Genomic DNA, 8295 nt, shown 5'->3' on the forward strand with positions numbered 1-8295 from the left:
TTCTTCACAGTCCAACTCTCACATCCATACATGACCACGGGAAAAACCATAGCCTTGACTAGACGGACCTTGGTTGGCAAAGTAATGTCTCTGCTTTTTAAGATGCTATCTAGGTTGATCATAACTTTCCTTCCAAGGAGTAAGCGTCTTTTAATTTCATGGCTGCAATCAGCATTTGCAGTGATTTTGGAGCCCAAAAAAATAATTAAGTATCACATAAACAGAGTATTCAGCACCAATTCTTATTGTGTAATATAACCCTAACCTAGCCTGTAAGCTTTTTAAAAATACGGATTCTTTTACTTCATTATATTCCCTAGAATACTATATATACAGTGATTTATCTACAAAGCTTTCCCATCAATGAACTTATGACAAAAGAAATTGTAAGGAAAAAATCTCATTGGCTATTCAACTTACAACTCAAGAAGAAAATACACGTAGCTTGGCTTACTAATTATTCATTCATATGTCAATTTGAGGCATAGGAAAAGATTTCCCCATAGAAGGTGTATAATATATGTCTTTGAATACAAAAATACATAGAGTTCAGATTCATCTAAGTTTCAAATGAAAGCATTGACATCTTACCCCACAAATAAGACATTAGCATTGCACTTCTGGACCTGGGGTGGCACATGAAATATAAAGAATGGAGAATGGGGATGAAACATGGGCACCATGTCTCTGGATTGAGAGAGCAGTCCAGGGCAGGTACTACTTAGTCAGCTCTCCTGCCCCAACTAGATGCTCTAGCCCATCTCTAGAGACAAGTGGCAAGCCAGAGGGGCTGTAGGTGAGAGTGACCTTGGTGAGGCAACAGTGAGCAGTGGCGTGAAGTGAGATCTTAATTCCCCTTCCTGGAATGGAACCTGGGTAGCCTGGATGAGAACCAGGAATCCTAGTCACCAGACCAGCAAGGGCGAAACGCAAGAAGGTATTTTTCCCTGGATCTTTGTCCCCAGTGAAAAATACATTTGTTATGGAGGCAGAAACTGTAAATGTAGGTACCAGGTTTGCCGTCTGAACTAGCTCAACAACAAGTGGGAGATCACACAGAGGAATGGTTTGTTTAGTTAAGATAGAAGCAACGCAGAGAGGCATACCTGGTGAGAAAGGGTGTGGGTGTCCCCGCTAGTGAGGAGGAGTGCAGTAAAGAGGCGGTTACGTCATTTATGTGGGTAAACTCTTTCCAGGCTTTGCTTGCCTTTAGCCAATTACCTGGTTTCTTTTGCCACACCTGACCTACCCTGGGACCCTCCCCTCAGCCAAAATAGATCTTGAATAGAAGGCTTCTGGGAGGAGCAAGACTCATTATGGTCTGGCATTATCCCCTGACTTTTTGACCCCCAAGGTCCCTTTCTGCATAGGCGTAGTGTCTTCCTTGTCCCAAAACATGGGGAGGGGGAGTGGAGATCCCTTAATCCTTTACTCAAAAAAGGTTTTGCCCCTCTTTATCCTTGCCATGACAATTATCTCAAATTGTTTAAAAGAGAGAAACACTGCCTATTTACTCTGTTTCTGTGGCTACTTCCATTTCAGAGGGCAAACAGGAGGCTGGAGCCCACCTATCTCCTATCTCAGGAAATGCAAACAGGAGGCCTGTTGTAAATGTCTAACCTGGAACCCATCTATCTCCTGCCTCGGGAGGAGAGAGTTCTGTAGCAGGAAAGGAGAGGGAAAGAAAAGGGACCAGGGAAGCACTGTTGTCCAGTAGAAAGTGAGGCAAATCCAGCCATCTATGGCCAGGGAGGGCTTTCTCATGTCACCACCTGGGAGACCCTGGGCTCATTATTTAATCTCTGCCTGGTACACAGCAATAATCAAGTATACACTCCATGATGAGTACAGTTTTAAGTACTTTACAGGTATCACCTTATTTAATTCTTAAATATTCTGAGGAAAGAGAGGTCCAGAGAAGCTACGTATCCTGGACAATGATGCCACCCAGGTCACCCGTCCTGAAGGCCTGTTGCCCCAGCTGCTGGCAGAGAGCTGTCCACTCCCAACCCCTCAAGGATGCCTCACCAACAGAGCTGCCTCTACTCAAGTCAATCCCCCTCAGGGTGACCCACCTCCAATGACTGACCCCTGCGAGTGTATCTCTGCCCTGCTTAAGGCTCCAGAGCTTCACTTCGTGGCTGCCCACCTTGTCCCTCTGCCCTGTCCTGCTTCTATTGCCTTCTTCTTTCATATGTTAGGCGAATAACACACCAGAATAAAAAGCTTGTACACTAAACTCAGGCCTCACTGGTGGCTCAGCAGTAAAGAATCCTGCAATGCACGAGCCACAAGAGATGAGGATTCGATCCCTGGGTTGGGAGGATCCCCTGGAGAAGGGAATGGCAACTCACTCCAGTATTCTTGCCTGGAGAATTCCATGGACAGAGAAGCCTGGTGGGCTACAGCCCATGGGGTCACAAAGAGTTAGATACAATTGAAGTGATTTAGCATGCGTACACACACATACTAAACTCATATCAGAGTCTATGTCCGAGAAAATCCAAACTGGCACACTAAGTAACTTGCTCAGGACCCAAGGATCCCCAGTGGGGACCCCAATCCAAGCGGAATGGTTCCAGAGCCTGAGCTCCTAACTGCCCTGTTCCACTGCCTTACACCCAGAGACTTCATTACTCAAGACTCCTACCACAGTCTACACAAACTCTGACTTTTCATTAGGTAGATGATTCAGGTAAGGATTTTGCCTCCCAACTGCCACACAGAATTTTAGCTATATAAGGAAGAGGCACGCAGCCTTCTGTCTCTGGGAATAGATCTTGTACTAACAGAATCTACCCTAATTTCATCTCTCCCCCTTTTTCAAAGTATTCTCAGTGGCATGCCAAGTCAGTAAGAACTTAAGGTTTCCTGAACCTCAGAACTGAAGATTAGAAGGACAGAAAATAAAGTCCACAAAGCAAGCTTCCTCTTTGGATATCCTAGCTTAAAACTGACCATTTTAAAATATGGTGAGAGATTGTCCACCCAGTCTAAGAAGCTGATTTTCTATAAGATCACTTTCCATGATGGACAGGCTAAGATATTTTTCAAGTTAGTATTTTCTTCCACTCTGTTGATATCCTCAGTTTAACTTCCAATTTCCATAATATAGAAGGCCAAAATAGCCTGATGTTGATTTAAACAACTGTGAGTTCCCCAATATACCTTGTTTTGATTTTGCTTTCTTTCTGCTTTTGCTATGGGGTTCATAGAGGCCTCTTCTACAGTGACAGTATTTCATTTACAAACATGTCACACTGTCTAAATTTAACCTAATTAGCAATCCAGGGCACCCAATCCTCAGGCGTTTTCCCACTCCTCCAGAGCCCCTCGCTCCAATAGTCTCAGTTGTCAATGCAAAGTCGTTTCCAAAACCATGACAGGATAAATGGAAACGTCTTCACCACAGTCCCGTCCTCCCTATTTTCTGGGACCTGACTTTCTTTAGGGGTTTTTAAATCTCATTAAAGACCACAACAAGTTCCACAGCTGCTGAGGAGCCTCAGGATAATTCAAGTTGATGCCTTTCATTCCACTTCCTGGAGTGTTGGTAACCAGGATGGGGCAGTCACTACTGTGAACCCCATCTTAGATCTGTGCTATTCAGCGAAGTCATGGTGTTCAATCATTATGCAGTGCATTTTCACCTTGCCTCCAATTGTTCTGGTCATGTCAAAGATGTAGCTTTGATGCATACATTGCATTGAAGAAAAGAGGAAAAAGTAACAGAAAGAAGGGAGTAGGATTAGCAGCTCAGAAGTCTTAAAAATTTTGATCTCATTGAAATGAAAACATACTTTATCTACCTTCTTTAGATGTTACTGATTGCATTAATTCCAGACATAAGTAAGTCAGTAGGTGCCTTTTATTTTTTCCAAGCTGGTGACGTTTTTCTACAGGGAGCCTGCAAAGGAAAACAGTCTCTCTCCTAGTGCTCCTAGGCAAAGCATTGAAGTACAATCCCAACAAAATCAAAGTGACAGCTAGAAGGCACCCCTAATTGCCAGCTCACTGAGTTCTTTCAGGACTTGAATACAATTGTCAATTATCAAGGTCTTTTTGTAGACTAGACAAGTAACAATGAATCTAAGGTCTAAAGCAAACTTGCCAAAAAGACATTGCTACCTTTTCACATCTGATAGCAGTATCCAACGGCAAACCCAAGATCAAATGTAAACTAAGATATTAGGAAAAGGCATCAAAGCAACTATAAAATAAATTATTAAAATCTGTTAGTAACTGTGTTTAATGCAAAGTCACATGGTCACAGTTAACATATTTTCCACACCAAAAATGAACACATGTCTAGTACATGGTCTGACCATAAAAATTACTTCAATAATTCTCTAGTGAGTGACCCCTGCATGCTACGCACTCACTTTTCTCAGCACTGCAGGTGAAGTTGTGAGCAAAACAGGCAAGGTCCCTGCCCTCATGGAAGGTACATTCTAATAACAGTTATACATAAAATTTAATATTCCTTAATCACATATCTTTCATCTCCTTCGCATATAGATCATAAGAAAATAATGGAAAAGGGTTGTAAAGTTGGACCAGGAAATACTTAGGAACTAAGTTGCTGGGGGACACTGAAGGGACTCACTCTCTTTACTGTCATCTCACTTCACAGATTAAGTGACAGAACTTTATGTCCAACCAGTCCAGTCCCCTTCAATGACGAATCACATTCAAATCATTCTAGACTAAAGAGAATCTGTGCCACTTTTAAATGTCTTACATGGCACTTGAAGGAGATCGGTTCTACTGGACAAGAAAAAGGAGAAATGGAGCTGTCTCTTCCTCTCTAAGCTTTTAAGACCACAGTTATTTCTATAAGGGGAAATGAGACAAGAATCACATGACTTACAAGCCCCTGGAGGGAGATCTTACTGGATAAAGCATCATTGTTACTATTTAATATACAGTATTCAGATAGCTGAAAGGAAGCAGTAAGCAGGTATCCATGCTCTTGCTCCCTTGACACTTAGTTCAGCTTGTCCAAATTCTCCTTTTAATGTTTCCCGCTTTCCTGCTGGCTGTTGTAGCATGCACTCAAAGTAGAAGTAGGGTTAGTAAGTCGGAAATACTGTCTCACTTGCACGGCTTTTTATTGGAGAAAATGGGAATGAAAGAACTGATTTTCTTCTCCCTCTCTGTATATACATTCCCTAAGCATCCTCACTCACTCTTCTGATTCTATCCATCATCAATGTCTAACTCCAAATCTCTGCATCTAAGTAAATTTTGTAGACGCCATAGAAAGAAAGTGAAAGTGAAGTCGCTCAGTCATGTCCGACTCTTTGCGACCCCATGGACTGTAGCCTACCAAGGTTCCGCCATCCATGGGATTTCCCAGGCAAGAATACTGGAGTGGGCTGCCATTTCCTTCTCCAGGGGATCTTCCCAACCCAGGGATCGAACCCGGGTCTCCTGCATTGCAGACAGACGCTTTACTGTCCAAGCCACCAGGGAAGCCCCCATACTAGTGTTTAAAACTCAACAGAGCCAGCACTGGGATCATGGCTTCCCCCATGCTCTACACTGATTCTCTTCATGTTCCCTGTGTCTCAATGAAGGGCACCACCATCATGTCCAAAGTCACCTACCACTCAAGAAAAACTATAACACGACCACGCCAACAGTCACCTACAACAACAGTTGAGAACCAGGAAAAGATACTGCTGAAAGAATTTTTTAAAGACAGAAACAAATGGAAAAACATCCATATTGATGGATTGGAAGACATAATATGGTTAATTTCTGTCAATGGTGGTGCCATAAAAAATTTGAGAAAAAGAATGAATGAGAGGTCACGTTATTAGAAAATAACTTTGAAAAAAAGACTAAGAGATGTGAATGGACAGGTGAAAACAGGCAGGAATGAAAAATGGACGCTGGACTTGACATGTGGGCCTCTCCAGCCCTTCCCCCCTATTGTCTGAGTTTAGGGAGGGTTGAAATATGGGAAGAGATTAAGGGAATGATCTCTACATCCGCTTTTTGCCCCATCCCTATTTAAATCCATCCTCTTTAACCATGTCATTTTTCTTTTTCACTTAAAATGTCGTTCACCTGATGTAAATCTGGGTTCATGGTGACATGGGGTACAAAACTTGCAGCCTTCCTATGAACAAATACCCAACACATCCCCTGCACTTCCATGTGGCTGCTGGGCAGGACCAATGGAATGGGGCTGAATATTGGAAGAGAAGCTACAGTATTTAGTGGGGGAGCTTGCCACCTACAGCCTGTATGTCCATGCATGGGTGAACCATGAGAGACCTTATAAAGGCTTTGAACAGAGAAAGAAAAATAGATTCCAAGTACATGCCATTCTGAAAAAAAAGCAAAACTATGGAAACAATGATAAGATCATTGGTTGCCAGGAGATTTAGGGGAGATGAAAAAAGACTACAGTTTTTATAAGCAGTGACTATACCTTGAATGACATTATAATGATGGATATATGTTATTAAAACTTTGTCCAAACCCATAGAATGTGAAACACTACTTATTTCATTAAAGTTAACCCTAAGATGAACTGGGGGGGGGAGTCTTTGATTTTTGTTATCTTCCCCACTCTGCCCAACAGAAACCATAGTAATCAATTCTCTGTTCCAAGTTATTTATAAATATGTTGAAAAATTCTATCCTCAGGTTTGATGTGTTCAGTGTACACTTCCTTTCTCTCCACTTTCTAAACTGAAAACAATACCCTATCAGTGATTACCCAATGAGCTGTAAAACATTCAAGGTTGCACTTTCTCCACAAAGAGAAGGTCATAGAATGTCTTAAAAGAAAATGTACACTTCAGAAAAATGTGGAATGTGGGGAAGAATGGGAAATAAACTCCCCCCACCCCAAGAAGGAGAGACTCATAAGACTACACTGTGTTTCCAGTAGACAAATTAGCGGGACCTGTGCAAGTGATTTTTGCATAAACAACAAAGACCTCTCCAAGTATTTCCTTCAGTCCATTGAGCAGTAAGCCCCAAAGCAGCCCTGACTGGAAGGAAGAAGCCAGAGGCTATCAGCCAAGGAACACTTGAGTCTTTGCTTTAATGTCATTTATTTCTTTTAAGTGACCTCTGCCACTTTGGCTTTATGTGTGGGCACTCATCCTTTACAAGCAAATACAATTGTGAGGCATTTTCCTCTGTGTATAGTTAGATAATGAATTCTTCCTGTTGAAAAGTGACCTCAAGAGCCTGGGACCTCATTTCATTTCAATTTGTGCCAATGAACCACTTGACAAATAGCTCTTTTTAGAGTCATGTATAACTTTGGGTTTTAGTCCTAAGCATTGTTGTGCTTCTGACAAGGACAAATCGGGCTACACGACGTGTTTCCTATCCTCTGCAGGGCCAGCGATTACAGAACCAGCTGGGTGGGATCAGCATTGAGTATTTCACTGTGATTCATTTGCTTTGAGTACAATTACTACAAAATCACAAAGTCCTGGATGGGCTAAAATCACCAAATAGGAAGCGAACTTACTTTTAAATATATAAACACACAAAGATACACACACACGTGAAGAGTCCTGATTCAAGAGTGTTCTTGGAATTCCTTACTGTTTAATGTGAATAATTTCACATTTCTAGTCAGTTTTTGTTCTATGAGACCTAGAGTTATGTTCCTCCTGTTACTCTTGAAAAACACTGAAGTTAGAATCCTGTTAGAATTCTGTCAGCTCTTTTTTGAACACAGATGATAAACCAAATTTGCACGCTGTTGATCTAAAATTCTAGTCTTTAATGTGAGTATAATAAAATGACATTAGGAGTCATGCCTGTAAAAACACCATGGGAACCTTGCCAGGGATGCTTGGAATAGCTGCCATTTGCTCATCTCTTCTCAGCCTGAAATTATTTAAACTTCACCTGTTTCCATCTCAAATTATCTTATAACTGCCTTCATATTATACGGTAATACCCAAAGTAGCTACCATACCAACTGGCACCCAGACATCAGGGACATGGAATTGGCTGTCTCTTTTTTCTCACCTGATACAGTCTGATTAGTATTTATAGAATTATCTAAGGAAAGAAAAGTTGCCTTCAATCTAGAAACTTACTAAAGGAGTCATCTAATACATTCCTCAGTATGAAGTGCTCCACAAAGCTTTATTTTCAAAACCTGCCAAGTTGTTTGCTGTTTAGAAAATATACCTGTATAATTTGATTCTTGTTTTCCAAGTGAGACTATCGAAATTACATAATGATCAGTGTGTACTATTTTTAAGATTTTTATCTAAATTACTAGAAATTAAAAACTACTTTCAAAACTTT

General features: G+C 41.4%; 1 pseudogene; it reads left to right on the top strand.

Moving 5' to 3' along the window:
• Positions 1–6063: 6063 nt before the first annotated feature.
• Positions 6064–6150, top strand: LOC129559671 (small nucleolar RNA SNORA11; annotated as a pseudogene).
• The last annotated feature ends 2145 nt before the right edge of the window (positions 6151–8295 follow it).

The sequence above is a fragment of the Moschus berezovskii genome, chromosome 8 (assembly GCF_049115385.1).
Source record: "Moschus berezovskii isolate FMDL1 chromosome 8, NW_MosBer_1.0, whole genome shotgun sequence".
In the NCBI taxonomy this organism is placed as follows: domain Eukaryota; kingdom Metazoa; phylum Chordata; class Mammalia; order Artiodactyla; family Moschidae; genus Moschus; species Moschus berezovskii.